The sequence below is a fragment of the Macaca fascicularis genome, chromosome 6 (genome assembly GCF_037993035.2).
Source record: "Macaca fascicularis isolate 582-1 chromosome 6, T2T-MFA8v1.1".
NCBI lineage: Eukaryota > Metazoa > Chordata > Mammalia > Primates > Cercopithecidae > Macaca > Macaca fascicularis.
The window spans coordinates 44587806-44611946 of NC_088380.1; the positions used below are offsets into that span (position 1 = coordinate 44587806).

At 36.2% G+C, this 24141-nt stretch overlaps 1 non-coding gene across 1 annotated transcript; it reads right to left on the bottom strand.

Annotated features, from left to right (window-relative positions):
- Nucleotides 1-19309: 19309 nt before the first annotated feature.
- Nucleotides 19310-19413, bottom strand: LOC123574232 (U6 spliceosomal RNA). Its single transcript, XR_006699122.2, has one exon. It is a non-coding gene; the product is annotated as a U6 spliceosomal RNA (small nuclear RNA).
- Nucleotides 19414-24141: the final 4728 nt, after the last annotated feature.

A 24141-nucleotide genomic window follows, 5' to 3' on the forward strand; every position in this document is an offset into this window, starting at 1 on the left:
AAAGCAACAGTTCAAAATGAGGTTGAGAGAGTAATTCTGACGAGGACGTCCCATTTTGTTGGTTTGGCTGCTTTGATTAAAACCTTCTGTGAGGCAATGGTCATTGCGTGATAGGCCCAGACACAAATTAAGATGACAACAGTCTATTGACCTATTAAACAAAAAGTACAACAGCTTGGTAACTATGACCAGATAGAGTTACTTTACTGCTTAGTTAAAACTACACCCCCCACCCCCCACCATAAAGAATAAAAACCCTTTTTCAACAGTGGCTTCTTTTGGGCATATGTAAATCCCTTCATGGAAAGTTACAAAACCCCAGGAAATCCCACCTGTGAATGATTGTAGCATTTAACCCTGGGGTTAGTTTCTGTAATGCTCATTTCATGAAAAGCCTCCTCCCATCCCCATTTTTAGTGGTTAGTTTGTATAAGGCAAGCCCAAGACTGTGAGCCTGAAAACCACAATTTTCCCAAATAGGCAGGATTTCCAGTGATATAATGTGAAGGTGGCAGGGTTAACAGGTTAACCTCATAACTCAGAGAAACAGAACGTCTCCTCTAAATATGATGTTATAGGCAATGATAATCTCAGAGTCTTTTGAATGAGTTTTTGCATATGACATATATAATCACATATATAATCAGAGTAGTCATTAATCTGTTTCTCATATGGATATTTGATATTTATATTTATGTTTTAAAAGCCCCAATTCTGCCTTTGTCTCTGCATGAGACAGTTTAAGTGAACTGCTAGTATAAAGACACTGGTGTGCTGAGGGTCACATTTTTGGCAACTTACCAAAAAAATGTTGGACAATGTTTTTTCATTATCCCTATTTTTTTTTAAACCATAGTTTTATATGAAACTATTTAATCTGTCTTCTGGTGGTACAGTATTTACAACAGGAAGGTTGTATGTTAAATGGTTGACTTTTCAAGCAACTCAAACACCTGGTCAGCATAAATCTTTTAATAAAATTTTACTCCATTAACTCCTTTCTTACCAGAACTTCTGAAAATCTCTTGCTAAAAGGCTGAAAAGTGACTAGTCACATAAGCCCCAAAATATTACATAGCCGTGAGAAATGAGAAATACTGCTCACATTAGTATATGAAACTTCATAAAGAACAAAATCAAGTGGTTTCTGGGCTTTGGTTATTAATCTCATGTCAAACAGTCTGTTTAGTTTATGACTATGTTTTCCCATTTCTAAATTCCATATTCTAGTGCACTAATGATTTCCACATTGAAAGTAATTTATTGGATGAAGAAAAAGAGCTTTCCCAGTATGAAAAAATCCAAAATAATAAAGATAGAAACACAAGGAAGAGGTACACCTTGAAAAATCTTGCATAGGAAAATAGCTACTCATATTTTTGTGTGTACAATGAAGTAAATGTATACAATGTTAGGTTTGAACATGAATGTATTTTTGTATAGTCTGTTAAGAATGTTAATTAAATGCAATCAATGATTGTTTAAATCTTTTAATGAGGCTTGTGTACTCTATTGTAAAGATAGTCATTTTTGATTATAAAAAGTTAAAAGGAGTGAATGTTAATTGCATTCTGCTAAAGGAGTTTAGTATTTCTATTATTTTAGGCAGAATTCCATTATCCAAGTTTGTATGAAGTATACGCTTATGTAAACACTATCAAATGTATACCAAAGGGACAGAGACTATGCTATGATAGGATCCAGAGTTTTGCACATTTCTTCATTAATGAATTAGTACAAATGGTTATATAATTGAAGCAAATAATTAATCTAAATTACTATGTAAGTAATTAATTATGCAAACACTTATGAATGTCCATTTTGTTTCCAACAAAAAACTGATTCCCGAGATGCTAAATACCTAGGAAAGAGAGGTGGTCTCGACACAACACAGGGAGTCTATTGGAAACTATGTAAGCCAAAAACCCTGACCAAGATGGTCAAGAAAATCATCTCTTTGTTATTGTTTCCCAATACATATCTTAACCCTGACATCACTCATGAGCTCAAAATTTCTCACATTTTAATTTTCTGTATATATTTTGCAAAAGCTTAGTAATTAATTTAAGCAAGATATATTCAGAACTTTCCCTATGCCAAGCGTTACAGTGGTGTTACAATTCTTGGCCAAAGGAGGCACAAAATATAACTTGTTAAAATTAACTTCCTTTGTCAGAAGTGTGCAGTTCTTTAAAGTCTGTAGGTTTTTGGTTCTTAAAATTAATGTCCGTTATCAGGGGTTTGTGGTATAATGACATACAATAATGTACTTATGCAGTTAGTGGCAATAGACATGTAAACACATAGTTACAATGTGACTTGAAAAAGGCTAAGACTACTCTGTGAGATTATATAATATACAGAGGGTATGGTAAATAGCTCTGTCTTATGACAGTATCAGAGAAGACTTTACACTGAGGGTGATTTTATCATCTGGGCTTTGAACGATGAGAGATAGTGGAGTGCACTAGAAGCAGAAAGGTTAGCAATTCCAAAACCTCAGAGGCATGAAAGTAAACATCCAGTTTGGGTAATTGTGAGTAGTCTAGAGTGGCCTTAGCAAAGGTGGTACCCAAGAAAGGCTATATGACTTCCTCTTGATAGTCAGGGGCTGTCTCCTCAAACCACAATCTATCTCAGTTTTTGCCAGTTCCTTCAGGGCAATAAGCACCAGAGATGGTTAGAGGATACTCTCAGCTTCAAATTCAGTGGAAATTTGTAGTGCTTCCTGTTGAAAGTATTGTTCTTCTAATATTAACATTTTTTTCACTAGTAAACCCTAGAGTCTCAAAGATGGAAAACCAAAATATTTGAAATGCGTCGTTTGAAGTTGAGAAGCATCACTCTAATATCCATCCCTTTGTTTCAGACTCCAAGATACTTGTTTTAAGAGAAATATATTGGTCATTGGTATAGAACATGTATCTCATGTTTTGTGCCCATGTTCCTGGCTTGCAAGGCCTTTTTTTTTTGAGACAGAGCCTTGCTCTGTTGCCCAGGCTGAAGTGCAGTGGTGCAATATCTGCTCACTGCAACCCCTGTGTCCTAGATTCAAGTTCTTCTCATGCCTCAACCTCTCAAGTAGCTGCGATTACAATCACCTGCCACCCTGCCCAGCTAGGGTTTATATTTTTTGTAGAGACAAGGTTTCACCATGTTGGTCAGGTTGCTCTCACTCCTGGCCTCAAGTGATCCACCCAAGGCAAGGCCTTATTTCCAAGCTGCAACCATAACCAAATCTCCCTTCAACAGGAAATTCCATCATTAAGAGAAGTACTTCTGTAAGATGGGGTTTATAAAAAACATAGTGATGTCCACGGACAGTAGCACCTTCACCTTCATATATATTAAGTTCTTTGGTAGAAACAATGTTATAGGGATTTCACAATAGTACATGAGGTATAGAGTAGGTCTATGGATGCTAGGGCTGGCATAAACACAGAGTTAAAAAACTATAAATCTGATATTGGTATATGTTTTAGAGATGTCAAAATGTTAACCTTTTCATGATGGAAAAGATCCACTCATTTATCCACAGGTACTCAAATTTCCACTCACTGTATAGAACTGTGTTGGGAGTCTAGTGTTGGTTATTGATACTGGAAAATAGGCTACTTGAAGATAGCAAGAATCTCTGCAAGGAAAATCCACATTGAGCTCATGTGTAGCCTCTATCCTTGCCAACACATTTTTATGAGCATATTATTTATTGAATAGATATTTGGGAAGGAGGAAAACTGAAATCTCTAAAGTAGTCATCTTGTTCTCCTGATTATTAAGCACTTGCTTTTCAAGGGTCTTTTCGGTAAACATTCACCTAGCATACAGCATTTTAATGTTTATTTCAAAAGAACCCACCCGTATATCACATCCAGAGACATTTTGTCAATAGTCCTCCAATATTGCTCCTTTCATATCCTTGGCTATTCAATAAAATCTTTAGCTACCAACCAGAATCCATGATCTGTTCCTCAAATCGTGCTACTCTAAATTCTGTCTTCTTCAGAGTCAGTTTTTTTTCTGGTGCTATGTCTCCATAGCAAGCCGCTTTTAGCTACTGTCACAGATGTCTAGAAATCAGGCTTAGGACTGTCCTACTCAGTCATATGGTTCACCTCATAAGGGCTGAATATGAATTGAATAGTGGATGACAGTGTTGTGGCGGTAAGCACGTGGAGTGTATGAATGCCCTGCCCCTAAAATGTACATCTCTCGGATGTAGTATGTTGATTTGATAATGAAATGCTATAGCACTTGCCTGATTCAGGGCTGGGTTTTTCAGAGAACTTTGTGACAGACTTCTAGTTGTCATGGGAATTCCGTTCTTTCCTTTTTCCATATTAATAGCATTTTTTGGAGTATATGACAATTTCATTGAGAAAATATATTTTCAGACTCCTTTGTACCTAAGATGGACAATGTGTCTAAATTTTCGCTGATGGAATGTGAGTAGAAATAATATTTTATATCACTTTCCTCAAAGTAAATTGTCCTAAACTTTCACTCCTTGTCACTTTTCACTGGTAGGCATATAGACATGGAGCTGAGGCACCTTTGGTCATAAAGATGAGGATTACACTTTAGGAGATGGTAGATAAACAAGACAGAGAGAACTTCCTAGAACAGAGCTATCTCTTAGATGTGGTTTTCTAGATGCCTCTGGACATCCGAATAATTAAATGTAACAGAAAATAAGCTACTAAATTTTGAGTTTCTTTGTTATAGCAGCTTGGTCTGTATTATATTGTATATATCCAATTTATTCTTGGAAGCTCTAACCTCCTGAGCACATAGCACCTCATTCTGTTAGGGCCCAATGGTAAGCCAGAAGATGTTCTCAAGATTATATTTACTTGCTGAAATAATTACATTCTGAATATGGCATGACTTCTCTTCAAAACCTTAGAGGCATTGCTTTGCTTTGGCTCAGAATTTGCCAAGAGTGGTATTTACCATTTGATCTTTACCACACTCTGAGCACCATTATGTAAAGCATCTGGGTCCTTTGTTGCAAACCAGAGAAACTAGCACTGGCTAAGCAGAAAATGAATTCACTTGAAAGATATTGTGTGACTCACAGAATCAAAGAGATGGTAGAATAATCAGGTTTGGTCATTAGAGAATATTTGTAGACTATTCATCTGACCACATTATTAGTAAACAGAATATATAAGGATTTCAAACAACTCAATAGCAAAGTAAACCAAATAATTCAATTAAACATTAGAAAAAAACGGGATATTTCTCAAAAGAAGGAATACAAATGGCAAACTGTTATATGAAAAAATACTCAACACCAGTAATTATTGGAGAAATGCAAATCTAACCACAATGAGATGTCATTTTACCCCAGTTAGGATGGCTATTAGCAAAAGGATACAATATAACAAATGCTGACAAGGATCCAGAAAAAGGGGAACCCTCATACACTGTTGGTAGAAATGTAAATTAGTCCCTGTGAAAAACCGTATGGAGGTTTCTCAAAAAATGGAACTACCATATAATCTAGCAACCCCACTGCTGGATATATATCCAAAAGAAAGGAAGACAGTGTATCGAAGTGATATATGCACTCTCTTGTTTATTGCAGCAATATTCATAATAGCCAAGATATGGAATAAACCTAAGTGTTCATCAACAGATAATTGGATAATGAAAACGTGGTCTGGATACACAGTGGAATATTATTCAAGCATGAAAAGAACGAAATTCTGTCATTTGCAGCAACATGGATGCAACTAAAGAAATTATGTTAAGAGATATAAGCCAGTAACAGAAGGACAAATATTACATGTTTTCACTCATTTGTGATAGCTAAAGAAAATTGATCACAATGGGGTGGTGAATAGAATGGCAGTTACCAGAGACTTGGAAGGGTAGTGGAAAAGGTAGATGGAGGGTGTTAATTGATATGTACAAAAATATAGTTAGTTATAAGGAATAGGATATAGTGTTCAATAGCACATTAGGGCAACTCTAGTTAACAATAATTTATTATACACTTTAACATAGCTAGAAGATACTTATTTATTTTTATTGTTATGTTTTATTTCAATAGTTTTGGGAGAACAGGTGGTTTTGGGTTACATGGATAAGTTATTTAGTGGTGATTTCCAAGATCTTGGTGCACCCATCACCTGAGTAGTGTACACTGTACCCAATATGTAGTCTTTTATTCCTCACCCACCTCACAGCCTTTCACCTGAGTCCCCAAACTCCAGTATATCATTCTTATGCCCTCACTTCCTCGTACCTCAGCTCCCATGTGTAAGTGAGAACGTAAGATATTTTATTTTCCATTCCTGGTGTTACTTCACTTAAAATAATGGTCTCCAACTCCATCCAGGTTGCTGAAAATGCCATTATTTTTTTCCTTTTTATGGCTGAGTAATATTCCATGGTGTATATATGTCATATTTTGCTAGAAGAGATTTACAATGTTTCCAACACGAAGAAATAATAAATTTTGAGGTGGTGGGCATTTCAGTTACCCAGATTTGATCATTATACATTGTACGCTTCTTTCAAAATATCACATGTACCTCATAAATATGTACAACTATTATGTATCCATATACATTTTTTTAAAAACTGGCTATATTTACACAATGGAATATACTTCAGCCATAAAAAGAAGAAAATCCTGCCATTTATAACAACATGGATGAATCTGAAGGGCATTATATTAAATGAAATAAGCCAGGCATAGAAAGACAAATACTGCATGGACTCACTCATGGAATTTATAAAAGTTAATCTCATAGAAGTAGAGAGTAGAAGGATGGGTATCTGAGACTGGGGTGGTTAGGGGGCAGGGGGCTTGAGAGATATTAGTCAAAGAGTGCATATTTACAGTTAGGAGGAATAAGTGTAAGAGATTCATGTTGACTGTAGTTAATGACATCGTATTCTTGAAAAATGCTAAGAGAGTGGATGTTAAGTGTTTTCACCATAAAAATGATAACTATATGAGGTAATGCCTATGTTAATTGCCTATATTTAACCATTCCACAATGTATATACATGATCATGTATTGCATAACTACATTTGAGTCTATGACAGACAGCATATACGATGGTGGGTCCCATAAGATTATAATGGAGTTGAAAAATGTTCATGTCCAGTCACGTTGAAGCTGTAATAACATTATAGCATGCTTACTTTATTTTTGAAAATAAATTTAGTGTAGCCTAAATGTACAGTTTTCATAAAATCTACAGCAGTGTACAGTGATATCCTGGGCTTTCCCATTCACGTACCACTCACTGACTCAGGCAGAGCAGTTTTCAGTTCTGCAAGACTCCTTTCATGGTAAGTGCCATATATAGGTGTACCGGTTTTGTCTTTTATACAATATTTTTATTGTGCATCTTTGATGTTTAAGTACACAAATAATTACCATTGTGTTATAATTGTCTACAGCATTCAGTACAGTAATGTGATATAGAGACTTGTAGCCTAGGTGTCTAGTAGGCTATACTGTCTAGGTTGGTGTAAGTACGTTGTATGATGTTTGCACCATGATGAAAGCATCAATGAGGCATGTCTCAGTAAGTATCCTTGTTGTTAAGCTACATATGTTTGTATTTCCAAACATATTGTATATGTATTTCCAAACATATTGTATATGTATTTCCAAACATATTGTATATGTATTTCCAAACATTGTGTATGCTGTACACAATAGGTAAATACAAGTCAAATCAAAACATAAATCAATTTGGAAAAAAAGTAAATAAAATCCCAAAACCATAAAGCAAAATTCAAATCCTAAGTGAAAATATTTAATTGACTGAATCCAGGCCAAATTGGGGGTAAGGAACATATAGGCAGAAGGGAGTATTTGATACTTTTGACTTCTGTAACATAAGGTAGGTCTTTATCTCTTTCAGTAACTCATATAATAGAGAAATTTTCAAAATGTAGAACTACTATCTACTTCAAACTTTATTATTTTTATTGTTAAAAAGTTATCTAGAATATTGCAATATCTTTCTGTTTTCCCCTCTTCCTTACAGTAGACAAAGAAGAAAGGGAGGGTTGAAGGATAGGTAAAGAAGCCCTTCAGATTAAACAACTAACCACAACACTCTGTGTTAGCCATTTGACCAAACAATGCCTTACCACTCTATTATTTCAAATTAATCACTTTACTATAAGAAAGTCATTGCTTTGAGGAGTTAATTTCCAAAGTAAACATTAGACAGACTACTAATATTTCTCTACTCCACTTTTGCCAAACAGCAGATTTCACATCTTGGACAAATATGGCAAGTTTTTAAGGAAGTTAATTAGAATTTTACATGCTAACCAATTCCTAGGAAATGCAGTGTTTGAATAGATGAATGTCAAATAAAAAATGTGATTTATAAAAGTCTAAAGCCCATTTTTTTTCTGATGTAGATAGATTTCAACATGTCAGAACAAGACTAATATTGTTTCTACAAAGTCATATATTAATTTATCTTTCTCTTTCATCATTTTTATTCTCTTAAATTTTGTATGACTTAAGACACTATCAACATGCTGTAATTATTTGCAACTGTGTAACTGCAGTGTATTCCCACTGGAAAGGGGGTTACCTTCTGACTGCTCCATTATTTCCTCATCCAGGTCATAAGAGATGTTCTGTTCTCAATGCACCTCTTTCTTCCCCTTTTCTGGGGAAAAAATAAAGCCACCCTAGCTAATTCCTTAAGGCAGCACTAGATTAAGATGGGTGACTACATGGCATTCCAGGAAGCAGACTTTACCAATCCTTGTTTGAATTTTTCCCCTAAAAATTGGTTGTGGAAGGTTCCTCAATGTGTAGAAACTTCTAGCACCTCAAAAATCACTTCCAGAACTTTATTTAGGTACTATATGTCACCTGGTGTTTAGCTAAAACCATTCCTTTCAGGAAAATCAAGTCATTAAGGTGAGGATGGGTGTGGTAAGAACATACAGAGAACCATATGTGGGATGCAGGTGTTTGGCATTCATTTTATTTTATTTTATATATATATATATGTATATATATATATTTTAATTATACTTTGAGTTCTAGGGTACATGTGCATAACGTGCAGGTTTGTTACATATGTATACTTGTGCCATGTTGGTGTGCTGCACCCATCAACTCGTCAGCACCCATCAACTCGTCATTTACATCAGGTATAACTCCCAATGCAATCCCTCCCCCTTCCCCCCTCCCCATGATGGGCCCCAGTGTGTGATGTTCCCCTTCCCGAGTCCAAGTGATCTCATTGTTCAGTTCCCACCTATGAGTGAGAACATGCGGTGTTTGGTTTTCTGTTCTTGTGATAGTTTGCTAAGAATGATGGTTTCTAGCTGCATCCATGTCCCTACAAAGGACACAAACTCGTCCTTTTTTATGGCTGCATAGTATTCCATGGTGTATATGTGCCACATTTTCTTAATCCAGTCTGTCACTGATGGACATTTGGGTTGATTCCAAGTCTTTGCTATTGTGACCATTATGGAAAACAGTATGGCGATTCCTCAAGGATCTAGAACTAGATGTACCATATGACCCAGCCATCCCATTACTGGGTATATATGCAAAGGATTATAAATCATGCTGCTATAAAGACACATGCACACGTATGTTTATTGCGGCACTATTCACAATGGCATTCATTTTAAACCAGAAGGACCCAGGGACTCTAACAAGTCTTATTTGTTTTGATAATTCTGTCTCTAGGATGTTCATTCATTCTTTATTCACTTATTCATTCACTCACTCATGTATTGTAGATGTTTGCCATGGCTTAGTCACTGTGCTAATTACTAGAGATACAAATAACAATAATAATCTTCAGGCCATCAGATTTGTATACTTTTCTGAAATTAGAAACAGCCACTGTGATAGGCAATAATTTTCAAAGGTAGTTTTTAATTTTTACATGATAAAATAGAATAATCTTTTCTTTTCACATTTTAAAACACTATTTGAACACCATCCAAGCTGACTAATAGATAATATATCTAACAGTAAAATTCAAGGCATGGAAAAAGAAGTTACAATTCATTTCTCTCATTTCTCCAAGACCTCCACATCATCTTCCAATCTTTTTTGGCTCACAACACTAAGAAGAGAAGGAAAGGTAAACAAGATGAAAGGAAAGGAGAAGGAGAAAGATCTTGGAAGAGGAATTTTACTTAATGAGGACAGGGTAAAAATATATTTGTCAAATAAGATTAGCAACATCACTCTCATTTCTATATTGCCTCAGATTAAGGAAGGCATATATCAGGTCATACTTACATTACATAATTTTTGTAAAACTTTGCATTTGTCTGGTAGGATTTAGCCATTTGTCAATGCTGCTTCAATCATTTTCCCACTGGCTTTCCTAAATGTCAAATCCATGACCAGTGCAAGTTAGTGAATGATTACTGTTAGACACGAGACCGAAGGCACACATTCATGTCTGCTCTCATTGGTTGAAAGCAGTAGATAGCTTATACTTACATGTTTTGAGGATGGTTATACTTGCTTTGGTTGATAATAATTCTCTTAATCTCCTTGTTTTTATTTATTATTTTGAAATAGTCAACCTCAGGTTGACATTGCAGAACTTACGAAAAAAGCAGACTGCATGTGATTACTTATTCTTGAGCCATGTGATGGGCTCATTATTGATAAGATTTTGGCCAGGTGGCTCTTGCCTATGAAACATGTAAAAGAGTTACGGAGGCATGTGCAAGAACAGTGCCATGGGGTCAGAATAAATTTTTTCTTTCATATAAAATGTGTTTTTGAGCTCTCAGAAATGCAGAAAGCTCAGGATTTATGGATTTTTATTTCTGTGCTGGGCTTAACTCCTCCTTGGAGTTTGTAGAAATTGTAAGAAAAACTTGCCTTTATGTGGAGAAAGCCATGTTAAAAAAAATCCATTTAGAAATGTGGTACTATATAGTTCCCTCTGGTTGCAAAACATTTGACTCTGTGGTATCCTACAGTTTGTTCTCCTTTTTGGCATATCTTTCTCCTATCGTGTCTGGTTTCTTAGGTACATAATAACATAAAATAAAAATGATCCCTCCCAATCTGATTTTAATGAAGAGAAAGGCACCTGCTTTGCATGTGTTGTGTGGTGGTAAGTGGTGGGTACAAATTCTTGACTATGACTGTGGTCTACAGTTACATCACAGTTAATAAATAAGAACAATCTTCTTGCTTTGCCCCTCCTATTGGATGGTTGGGCAGATTCAGTGATGTTGCTCAGTCATATTTTACTTGACAGACTAAGTTGTTCTAGGTTTTCAAATTGAGTTATGGGGAGAAATATTAGGAAAGAGTTTTGAACTTGGACAAACTAAAGCTTGATTTATTGTTTTGGGTTTTTAGTTTTGACTCCAGGCAATTGTATATTTTGATAAGTTTTTGAATGTGCCTTTGATTTCTTTTGATGAGGTACAATTTTCCCAAATATAATTTTATGATTATTATATTATATTTTGCAATTGCTTTGTTCCTTTCCTTTTGTGAATTTTATTGCCTTTTTTAAACTTGAAAAAAAATTGAAGAGAAAGAATAAATTTCTGGTTGAACAACATGTGATTAATACTAATTCAAATGTTCTAAGAAAAGAAAATCTTGATTATTTACCCCACAAATTCCTTTGAATCACTCACATTGAGATTGATGTTATGTATTTTGTTATTTTTAAAGAAGAGAGTAAGAATGTTCTTTTTGTAAAAATGTCACCAAATATACCAAGTTGGGTAAATTTACTTTTTAAATCTTGAACATGTCTATCTGACCTGAATTCAAGTAATTGCCATTACTTCTTGAATGTTACATTTAGCATTATTTATGATGTTTATTTGGATTTATAGTCTCATAAAGGATCAAGCCTTCCCTTCCCTAAGGAATTCAACTCACCTCTCCTGGTAGGTATTCCATATCATCAGCAGTTGAGTTTTAATGAATATTGATAGACAATTTAGAGAAAAATGAAAAATATTTCCTCAAGTCCTGTAAAATTCACAGACTCAAATCTAAATGAGAAAAAAATTGATCACTTCTACATTATCCTGATTTCCAAGCTCATTTATCTTTATAATGAAAAATATTTGATAGAAACTCATGCAGGGCTAAGCTTTGTTATTTATAGAAGCATAAGTTTATGTTTAAGAGGCCAGGCAGAAATATAATGAAAATAAAGTGTTTAATATGATTGTAGATTTTTCTCTTTTGGCTAGATTTCTAGTCAAATTTTTATAGTTTAAAGGAAATCATATAGTCAGAGAAAGACATAGAAAGACTGTGGATTCAGCTGAATGTTTTGGGTGTTGGCTATGTGCTAGGAACTAGGCAATTTGCTTTCCATGTAATTTATCTTATTGCTCCAATATCCCAGTGAAGATGAGAGCCCCATTCTACAAATGATAAAACCGAGGCATGGTAAGGTCAGAGTTCTCATAGGATTCTTTTTCACTTCTCTATAGAAGCAAGTGGTGTGATTGAAGGTAGGGAAGTCCAGACAATTAGAAAAGGACCACTAGTTGATCAAAGTGACAAATGCAAGAGATGACACAAAACTAGTGAACCCTACATTAGGATTTCAATTAGAGTCACAGTAAGAACTACCCACTCTCTCTTCTGCTTGACCTTGAGGCTCTTTGAAGAACCAGTAAGTATTTTGATTCTCTCTCTCTCTTTTTTTTTAATGTCATAATGATACTTTTTTTTTTGTTTTTGTTTTTCTTTCTTTCTTTCTTTATTTTATTTTCTATTTTCTATTTATTTATTTTTTTAAATTATACTTTAAGTTCTAAGGTACATGTGCACAACATGCAGATTTGTTACATATGTATACTTGTGCCATGTTGGTGTGCTGCACCCATCAACTCGTCAACACCCATCAACTCGTCATTTACATCAGGTATAACTCCCAGTGCCATCCTTCCCCCCTCCCTCCTCCCGATAATAGGCCCTGGTGTGTGATGTTCCCCTTCCAGAGTCCAAGTGACCTCATTGTTCAATTCCCACCTATGAATGAGAACATGCGGTGTTTGGTTTTCTATTCTTGCAATAGTTTGCTGAAAATGATGGTTTCCAGCTGCATCTATGCCCCCACAAAGGACATGAACTCATCCTTTTTTATGGCTGCATAGTATTCCACAGTGTATATATGCCACATTTTCTTAATCCAGTCTGTCACTGATGGACATTTGGGTTGATTCCAAGTCTTTGCTATTTGAATAGTGCCGCAATGAACATACATGTGCATGTGTCTTTATAGCAGCATGACTTATAATCCTTTGGGTACATCCCCAGTAATGGGATGGCTGGGTTAAATGGTATTTCTAGTTCTAGATCCTTGAGGAATCACCACACTGTTTTCCACAATGGTTGAAACAGTTTACCATCCGACTAACAGTGTAAAAGTGTTCCATTTCTCCACATCCTCTCCAACACCTGTTGTTTCCTGACTTTTTAATGATTGCCATTCTAACTGGTGTGAGATGGTATCTCATTGTGGTTTTGATTTGCATTTCTCTGATGGCCAGTGATGATGAGCATTTTTTCATGTGTCTGTTGGCTGTATACATGTCTTCTTTTGAGAAGTGTCTGTTCATATCCTTTGCTCACTTTTTAATGGGGTAGTTTAGTTTTTTCTTGTAAATTTGTTTGAGATCTTTGTAGGTTCTGGATATTAGCCCTTTATCAGATGAGTAGATTGCAAAAATTTTCTCCCATTCTGTAGGTTGCCTGTTCACTCTGATGGTAGTTTCTTTTGCTGTGCAGAAGCTCTTTAGTTTAATTAGATCCCATTTGTCAATTATGGCTTTTGTTGCCATTGCTTTTGGTGTTTTAGAAATGAAGTCCTTGCCCATGCCTATGTCCTGAATGATATTCCCTAGGTTTTCTTCTAGGGTTTCGATGGTTTTAGGTCTAACATTTAAGTCTCTAATCCATCTTGAATTAATTTTCATATAAGGAGTAAGGAAAGGATCCAGTTTCAGCTTTCTACTTAAGGCTAGCCAATTTTCCCAACACCATTTATTAAATACGCAATCCTTTCCCCATTTCTTGTTTTTGTCAGGTTTGTCAAAGATCAGATGGCTATAGATGTGTGGTATTATTTCTGAGGGCTCTGTTCTGTTCCATTGGTGTATTTCTCTGTTTTGGTAGCAGTACCATGCTGTTTTGGTTACTGTAGCCTTGTAGTACAGTTTGAATTCAGGTAGCATGATGCCTCCAGCTTTGTTCTTTTGACTTAGGATTGTCTTGGCAATGCGGGGTCTTTTTTGGTTCTGTATGAACTTTAAAGCAGTTTTTTCCAATTCTGTGAAGAAAGTCATTGGTAACTTAATGGGTATGGCATTGAATCTATAGATTACCTTAGGCAGTATGGCCGTTTTCACGATATTGATTCTTCCTATCCATGAGCATGGAATGTTCTTCTGTTTGTTTGTGTCCTCTTTTATTTCACTGAGTAGTGGTTTGTAGTTCTCCTTGAAGAGGTCCTTTACATCCCTTGTAAGTTGGATTCCTAGGTATTTTATTCTCTTTGAAGCAATTGTGAATGGAAGTTCATTCATGATTTGGCTCTCTGCTTCTGTGTTACTGGTGTGTAAGAATGTTTGTGATTTTCCACATTGATTTTGTATCCTGAAACTTTGTTGAAGTTGCTTATCAGCTTAAGGAGATTTTGGGCTGAGATGATGGGGTTTTCTAAATATACAATCATGTCATCTGCAAACAGGGACAATTTGACTTCTTCTTTTCCTAACTGAATACCCTTGATTTCTTTCTCTTGCCTGATTGCCCTAGCCAGAACTTCCAACACTACGTTGAGTAGGAGTGGTGAGAGAGGGCTTCCCTGTCTTGTGCCAGTTTTCAAAGGCAATTTTTCTTGTTTTTTCCCATTCAGTATGATACTGGCTGTGGGTTTGTCATAAATAGCTCTTCTTATTTTGAGATATTTTCCATCAATACTGAATTTGTTGAGAGTTTTTAGTATGAAGGGATGTTGAATTTTGTCAAAGGCCTTTTCTGCATCTATTGAGATAATCATGTGGTTTTTGTCTTTGGTTCTGTTTATATGCTGGATTATGTTTATTGATTTGCATATGTTGAACCAGCCTTGCATCCCAGAGATGAAGCCCACTTGATCATGGTGGATAAGCTTCTTGATGTGCTGCTGAATCCGGTTTGCCAGTATTTTATTGAGGATTTTTGCATCGATGTTCATCAGGGATATTGGTCTAAAATTCTCTTTTTGTGTTGCGTCTCTGCCAGGCTTTGGTATCAGGATAATGTTGGCCTCATAAAATGAGTTAGGGAGGATTCCCTCTTTTTCTATTGATTGGAATAGTTTCAGAAGGAATGGTACCAGCTCCTCCTTGTACTTCCGGTAGAATTTGGTTGTGAATCCGTCTGGTCCTGGACTTTTTTGGTTAGTAGGCTATTAATTATTGCCTCAATTTCAGAGCCTGCTATTGGTCTATTGAGGGATTCAACTTCTTCCCGGTTTAGTCTTAGGAGAGTGTAAGTGTCCAGGAAATTATCCATTTCTTCTAGGTTTTCTAGTTTATTTGCATAGAGGTGTTTATAATATTCTCTGATGGTAGTTTGTATTTCTGTGGGGTCGGTGGTGATATCCCCTTTATCATTTTTTATTGCGTCTATTTGATTCTTATCTCTTTTCTTCTTTATTAGTCTTGCTGAAGGTCTATCAATTTGTTGATCTTTTCAAAAAACCAGCTCCTGTATTCATTGATTTTTTGGAGGGTTTTTTGTGTCTCCATCTCCTTCAGTTCTGCTCTGATCTTAGTTATTTATTGCCTTCTGCTAGCTTTGGAATGTGTTTGCTCTTGCTTCTCTACTTCTTTTAATTGTGATGTTAGAGTGTCAATTTTAGATCTTTCCTGTTTCCTCTTGTGGGCATTTAGTGCTATAAATATCCCTCTACACACTGCTTTAAATGTGTACTGGAGATTCTGGTATATTGTGTCTCTGTTCTCTTTGGTTTCAAAGAACATCTTTATTTCTGCCTTCATTTTGTTATGTACCCAGTAGTCATTCAGGAGCAGGTTGTTCAGTTTCTATGTAGTTGAGCAGTTTTGATTGAGTTTCTTAGTCCTGAGTTCTAGTTTGAATGCACTGTGGTCTGAGAGAATTTGTTATAATTTCTGTTCTTGTACATTTGCTGAGGAGTGCTTTACTTTTCAACTGTGTGGTCAATTTTCAAATAAGTGCAGTGTGATGCTGAGAAGAATGTATATTCTGCTGATTTGGGGTGGAGAGTTCTGTAGATGTATATTAGGTCCACTTGGTGCAGAGTTGAGTTCAATTCCTGGATATCCTTATTAACTTTCTGTCTCATTGATCTGTCTAATGTTGACAGTGGGGTGTTGAAGTCTCGCATTATTATTGTATGGGAGTCTAAATCTCTTTGTAAGTCTCTAAGGACTGTCTTTATGAATCTGGGTGCTCCTGTATTGGGCACATATATATTTAGGATAGTTAGCTCTTCCTGTTGAATTGATCCCTTTACCATTATGTAATGGCCTTCTTTGTCTCTTTTGATCTTTGTTGGTTTAAAGTCTGTTTTGTCAGAGATTAGGATTGCAACTCCTGCTATTTTTTTGTTCTCCATTTGTTTGATAGATCTTCCTCCATCCCTTTATTTTGAGCCTATGTGTATCTCTGCATGTGAGATGGGTCTCTGAATACAGCAAACTGATGGGTCTTGACTCTTTATCCAATTTTCTAGTCTGTGTCTTTTAATTGGAGCATTTAGTCCTTTTACATTTAAGGTTAATATTGTTATGTGTGAACTTGATCCTCTCATTGTGATATTAGCTGGTTATTTTGCTCGTTAGTTGATGCAGTTTCTTCCTAGCCTCGATGGTCTTTACATTTTGGCATGTTTTTGCAATGGCTGGTACCGGTTGTTCTTTTCCATGTTTATTGCTTCCTTCAGGGTCTCTCGTAGGGCAGGCCTGGTGGTGACAAAATCTCTAATCATTTGCTTGTCTGTAAAGGATTTTATTTCTCCTTCACTGATGAAATTTAGTTTGGCTGGATATGAAATTCTGGGTTGAAAATTCTTTTCTTTAAGAATGTTGAATATTGGCCCCCACTGTCTTCTGACTTGTAGAGTTTCTGCCGAGAGATCTGCTGTTAGTCTGATGGGCTTCCCTTTGTGGGTAACCCGACCTTTCTCTCTGGCTGCCCTTAAGATTTTTTCCTTCATTTCAACTTTGGTAAATCTGACAATTATGTGTCTTGGAGTTGCTCTTCTCGAGGAGTATCTTTGTCGCGTTCTCTGTATTTCCTGGATTTGAATGTTGGCCTGCCGTACTAGGTTGGGGAAATTCTCCTGGATGATATCCTGAAGAGTGTTTTACAACTTGGTTCCATTTTCCCCCTCACTTTCAAGCACCCCAATCAGACGTAGATTTGGTCTTTTTACATAATCCCATACTTCTTTCAGGCTTTGTTCATTTCTTTTTCTTCTTTTTTCTTTTGGTTTCTCTTCTCGCTTCATTTCCTTCATTTGATCCTCAATCGCTGATACTCTTTCTTCCAGTTGATCGTGTCAGTTACTGAAGCTTGTGCATTTGTCACGTATTTCTCGTGCCATGGTTTTCATCTCTGTCCATTCGTTTCTGACCTTCTCTGCATTAATTACTCTAGCTATCAATTCTTTCACTTTTTTTTCAAAATTTTTAGTTTCTTTGTGCTGAGTATGTAATTCCTCCTTTAGCTCTGAGAAGTTTGATGGACTGAAGCCTTCTTCTCTCATCTCATCAAAGTCATTCTCCTTCCAGCTTTGATCCGTTGCTGGCGATGAGCTGCGCTCTTTTGCCAGGGGAGATGCACTCTTATTTTTTGAATTTCCAGCTTTTCTGCCCTGCTTTTTCCCCATCTTTGTGGTTTTATCTGCCTTTGGTCTTTGATTCTGGTGACATACTGATGGGATTTTGGTGTGGGTGTCCTATCTGTTTATTATTTTTCCTTCTAACAGTCAGGACCCTCAGCTGTAGGTCTGTTGGAGATTGCCTGAGGTCCACTCCAGACCCTGTTTGCCTGGGTGTCAGCAGCGGAGGCTGCAGAAGATAGAATATTGCTGTATAGCAAGTGCTGCTGTCTGATTCTTGCTCTGGAAGCTTTGTCTCAGGGGTGTACCCCACCGTGTGAAGTGTGAGGTGTCAGTCTGTACCTAGTGGGTGATGTCCCCCATTCAGGCTACTCAGGGATCAGGGACCCACTAGAGCACGCAGACTGTCTGCTCTGAGATCTCAACCTCCGTGCTGGGAGATCCACCACTCTCTTCAAAGCTGTCTGACAGGGTCATTAACATCTGTAGAGGTTTCTGCTGCTTTTTTTTTTTATGCCCTCTCCCCAGAGATGGAGTCTACAGAGACAGGCACCCTCCTTGAGCTGTGGTGGGCTCAACCCAATTCGAGCTTCCAAGCGGCTTTCTTTACCTACTTAAGTCTCAGCAATGGTGGCTTGGTTCAGTGAAGTGTTCCGGGGTTCCTGGTCATAATCCCTAGATCCCTTTTCTTGTACTGGCTGAAAACATTGAGCTATGGATTTTTATTCCAGAATAGGGAGCTCAAAGTCATATTTTGAGTTGCATGTGTGGATATGTGTCCTGTTTGTAGGGGAAATGTGAACTCAGATACCCAGGGGAGGTATCAGAGTGGCTTGGAACATTTTTTTGTGCTACTTTTTCAGCATAGCTTCTCCTTCCCAAGCATGTGTGTACAGCACTTGGCCTTGGTTTTCCTAACCATCCTTCCAACCTCAGGTTTGCTGGCTTCTCCTTGGGAAGTACGATTTATTTGAATTCTGAAGAAAATCAAGAATACTTTTCTGGCTGTTGTGGGCTGCAAATGATGTAGCTTTTGAACATCTACTTCACGGTATATTTCTGGTACAGTCTGCAGAGAAAGGTCCCTTCTATATTGCTACATGAGGATAACTACCTACATTCTTTTGCCTCAACAAAAGAAGCTTCATGATGGTTGGATAATATCTCCTTCCAAATAACATACAGGAAATCTTGATACTGTAAAATATCTGAATAAATATTCGATACTATACATAGCTTCACTAAATTGTACACAAGGCAATGATTCTGACTTTTATTATTGGTTCCTCTTTGTTCATGGCATCACTATATCTGATCAAAGAAGTTGTGAACTCATCACACAAAACTCAGTCAATGGTGCAATGTATATATTTTTTCAAAGTAACATAAATCTTTTATTGTAAGTCCATTTATTTATGTTACAATGAGAGTATCATAAAAAAACAAAAGTATCTTATTGATTTAAAAACATACAGGATGCTTCTTGAATTTATGTGTAATTCTTGTGCAAAGGCCATGCAACTCTTTTTCTGTATCATTCCAATTTTAGTATATGTGCTGCTGAAGCAAGAACAACATGTGTATTCTTGTTTATGACATATATGGATTTTCTGTATAATCTGTTTTACATAATCACTGAGGAGGCAAGCCCTATATATTTAAAAAGGGAGTACCATCTTTATACTAGGAAAGAGAAGAAAATACACTGTAATTCCTGGAATACTTAATGATATAAATGCTGTGTGAAGTGTTTTATACAGATTTTCTCTTTTAATCTTTGTTTAAAGACTATGAGCACATTTTAGTCTTCCCATTTTATAGATTAAAACTTAACCTATATTTTCTCAAATCCAAGTTGAGAGAATGAATGAATGAATGAACTAGGAAATAAACTTAGCTCTATTTGTGGAAAAATTTTGTGATTTTCAACTAAACCGTGCTACTGCTCTGCTACATAATTTATTTATTCATTTACTCACAAATATTTATTTACTACCTACTTTATGGCAGACACTATGCTAAATTATAAGGATAGAGAAATAATCAGTATATTTTTTTCAATGGTAGAAAAATGACAATTAAAATTAATTTTAAAATACAGTGACTATTCTCTGAAGGGAGGAAAGATCTCTTCTTATGTAATAATATCCTAAATAAATACAAGCAAATTTTATTACACAGTAAAACTTTATTCATGGTAGTGATTTGTGATGTCTCACAAAGGCTTCTTGTTACACTATTGTATGATTTAAGAGTATTTGATATGAATTGCTAGACAGCAAGGTCTAGTTTATCTTTAGATATATTGATTTTTCCAGACTAGATATTGTTTTTTAAAAATTGAACTTTTAGGAGAGCTGTATTTGAACTTGCTACATATGGGTGTGAATTCTGGCTAAGCAGAGAAATCTGTCTTAAAGGAGGTAGGGTTGAGAATTGGAACTCTAGGTAGTAACTCTCCACATCAGTGGTTCTCAACCTGAAACATGCATCAGAATCTCATATAGGAGTTGTTGAAACACAGATTTCTGGTCCTACTCCTGAAATTTCTGATTCAGTAAGTCTGAGATGGGGTAAAAAAATTTATATTTCTAATAAGTTCTTAGGTGATATTGATGCCATTAACCTGAGGACCACAGTTGGAGAACCATTGCTGTATGGGAAAGTATTTCCTTATCTTCTTATACAGAATAGGAAAAAATGGGAATAGTTGATATATTCCCCGGGCTAATTTGTTCTAACCAATACCAACTTCTGCCTTGGTCTCACTCATGAGATCTGGTGACCTTTCAGTGTATGCATGAGGAGCCAAAGAACTCACAAGATGAACATCAGTAATCTCCCTCTTTATAAAAAGTTTAGTTTTATTTATTTTTATTTTTAAGTTTTTTGCAGATATGATTTAGAGTTTGTTCATTTATGCATTCATTAAAATTAAGGTAAACTTCAAGGACTTTGTTAAATGAGAAAATGTAAAAAGTTATATAACACAATGTTCCCTGTTTTCTCAGGGAAGTAAAAGCCAGTTGCACTAAAAACATGTTGAGGAAACAGATACGTATGGGGTGATTTGGTGCACATCTGTGGTACAAAGGAAATTTTATTGACTTCAAACAGAATAAGTGAACTCCAAAAAGAGAGACACCTCTCCACATTACAGAGGAGCAAAGTGTGTTTTCTTGTACCTGGCACTTAATCCAACCATCAAACCCAATGGGCATGAGTTTTGCTAACTTGAGTGAAGTGATAACTAAACATTTCAACCTCAGACTTGAATGTTTTGGTATAAAATGTAAAGTGCATTCAGCTGAAACCCTAATCTACAGCATTTTGATTTTTTCCCCCTTGATTTTTGTTTGGTACTTTGTTAGAAAGTTCACTTCTCATTTGATTCCACATGGATGCAATGTTTCCTGTCTCATAGCCAAAGTCAACCCTTTAAGGTCTATAGGAGTGTTGTAGGCATATAAATTTTAAAAAGTAGAGAGAACGCTGAAATTCAGGACCACCTAAATTGCCAGCAGCAGCTTTAGAACCACACAGGTCAGTCAGTGTCCAAGTGGTCAAAATAAAGACTACTCAGGGCAGAGCCTAGGAAACCTGACAGCCGCAAAGCTGGTGGAGTAGCTTTCCTCATAATGGAAGGCAAAATGAGACATCAGTGTAATCAGTGAAGGTTAAACAGACCTGGGATATATTAGTCATGGATCTTCAAACAACAACAAAAAAGGGGGGGTGGGGTGCTTTACACTACTTAAGGAAGAGATTTCTGTAACTTTATTTCTAAAGCTTGGCAGCCTTAGGAGGTAAAGAGGCTAGTTCATAAGGCCAGACATTTTATGCAAACTTTTAAAAAAGTTCTTACCTTGGCTAATTGAGATTGGAATGCTGAAACAGTGCTATGGAAGACAGCCATGTATGAATAAGATGGAATGAAGTGGCTCTTCTGGGTTCATGTAATTATTTTCTTCTTATGGTTATGAAGGTTATTGATAATGAAGTTAAGTTATAAAAGCCCACCTTGCCTTTTAATTATGTATATATATATTTTTTGAGATGGAGTCGTCCTCTGTCACCCAGGCTGGAGTGCAGTGGCACAATCTCAGTTTACTGCAGCCTCTGCCTCCTGGGTTTAAATGATTCTCCTGCTTCAGCCTCCTGAGTAGCTGGGACTACAGGAGCATGCCACCACACCCAGCTTTTTTTTTTTTTTTTTTTGTATTTTTAGTAGAGACAGGGTTTCATCATGTTTGCCAGGCTGGTCTCGAACTCCTGACTTCAGGTGGTTCGCCTGCCTTGGCCTCCCAAAGTGCAGGGATTAAAGGCATGAGTCACCACACGCAGCCATTTTTTGATTATATTCTTATTAGATCTTTCCAACATTTCCAAAATTTCCAATGTGTGCTATGTGTAATGGTTTATAAACAAAGTCTGTTATTGTTGATATAGAATTGGAGGCAGCAGATGCATTTGATAAACTATGTTAACACTTTTGAGAAAAGAACTTTGCAACACAATAAAAATTACAACACCCAAACAAGAAAATTTGTGGATCCCATTAAAGCTATGCCTAATCCACAAATAATTCTTTTGAATTATACCCCTATAGAATAATTTAATTTAAAAGGAGAGAAAAATGCTTTTTATTAATTTTCATCACCACACCTTCCCTGCCCCCTTCAAGAATGTTGGGATGTAAATGGGAAAAAAAGAAAACTGGGTTATTTACTACAATATGTCCAAGTATTTGAAGGGTCTTACCAAAAGTAATGAAACTGTCAACATGGTTTCTTGTAAGTTTATTTTGCATCTATGAACTGGCAAATGTTGCACATTTGTTAGAAGTTTTCTAATATTCACCTTCAGAGTTCTTTTGCTGAAAATAATTCAGAAAGTCAGAGCTCCAGGAGCTCAACTGGACTTTTTATTGGTCATCAGGTGTCAAGTACTTAAAACTGACTTTGCTCATTCCACTAGTCACATCCTTCAACTAGTCACACAGAATTAAGTTTAAACAATTTTCAAACCATTTGTCTTTATATTTTTCTGTTTACTTGGAATTCTCAGCAATTTCTTGTAAGATTTCAAAACTTATGCTTAAGAATAAAAAATGTAACAGAATACAGGAAATTTTATTTTTTGAGCACTGACACTTTCTTTTTATAGCAGTCACTGGGGGTATTGACCTCTTCCCCAGAAATAGCAGTAGCGATTTAATGAGGATCATGAATGTTTCTTAGTTTATGTCTCACCCTAGCCAAAATAAAAAGTGTAAGTTATTGTTCTTCTATCCAGTCTTCCTTTTATCCCCTCAGAAATATTCATACTATTCTATCACTAAGTATTTCTTTTTGTTTTCTAGGCTCATTACATAGGCTTGATCTCCCTGACCTAATATTCTTGCATGAACCAGGTCTTCCAGTATTCATCTGGCCAATTCTGTTGGTGTCATGTTGTCCTGTTCTACCAATTTTGTGCCACTCCTGGCCTAGTGGTTTTTTCAAAACATGTAGGCATCTAGGGTGTCATTTTCTCTTCTGTTGATGTGCACATTTAGGAGGATGGGCCCCAGAATACTTACAAAAAATACTTTCAGTAGAGAGATAGCAAGGTATAAGTATGTTGTGGTTGTTCAAAACATATTTGTTGTATAAAATTTCCTATTTAATGCTGGAGATAATGCATCTTGCCTTTGCACCTAACTCAAATGGGTATTTTAATCTATTCAGGTAGGTTGGATAGTGCCATAATTCAGTGCCATGGAAAAGGCTTTCAGGTAGGGTGAAGAATGCCCTACCGTCAGCCTGCCTATGAACTTTTCCAACATATTTTAACTGCAGCCTGTTGATAATTCCCTAAAGATTATGGGAATATAAAGACATTATTTTGGATTAAATTACTCGGTCCTTATTCTTAGAAAGTCATATTATACAATGTCAACAAAAACTAGAAGCAAAACAAAAGAGAACATATGGGATGCTATAGGAATGGATAGCAGAGTGATCTCATCTCTTTAAGGGGTCAAGGAAGGGTTCCCAGGGAAGAAACATCAAGAGTGAAACCTGAAACATAAGTAGATATTAACCAATGAGCTCAAAGGAATCCTGTGTTGCAGAATCATAAAGTCAAGGGGTCATGCATTTTAGATGAGACTGAAGAGGCAAGCAGGGACCAAGGATCACAAAGTCTGATAAGCTTTGTAAAGGAGTCTATTTATCTTAAGAGAGAGGGAGAACTATTGAAAAACTTTCAACTGGCAATGACATAAATAGATTTGCATTTTTAAAGGCTATAGTA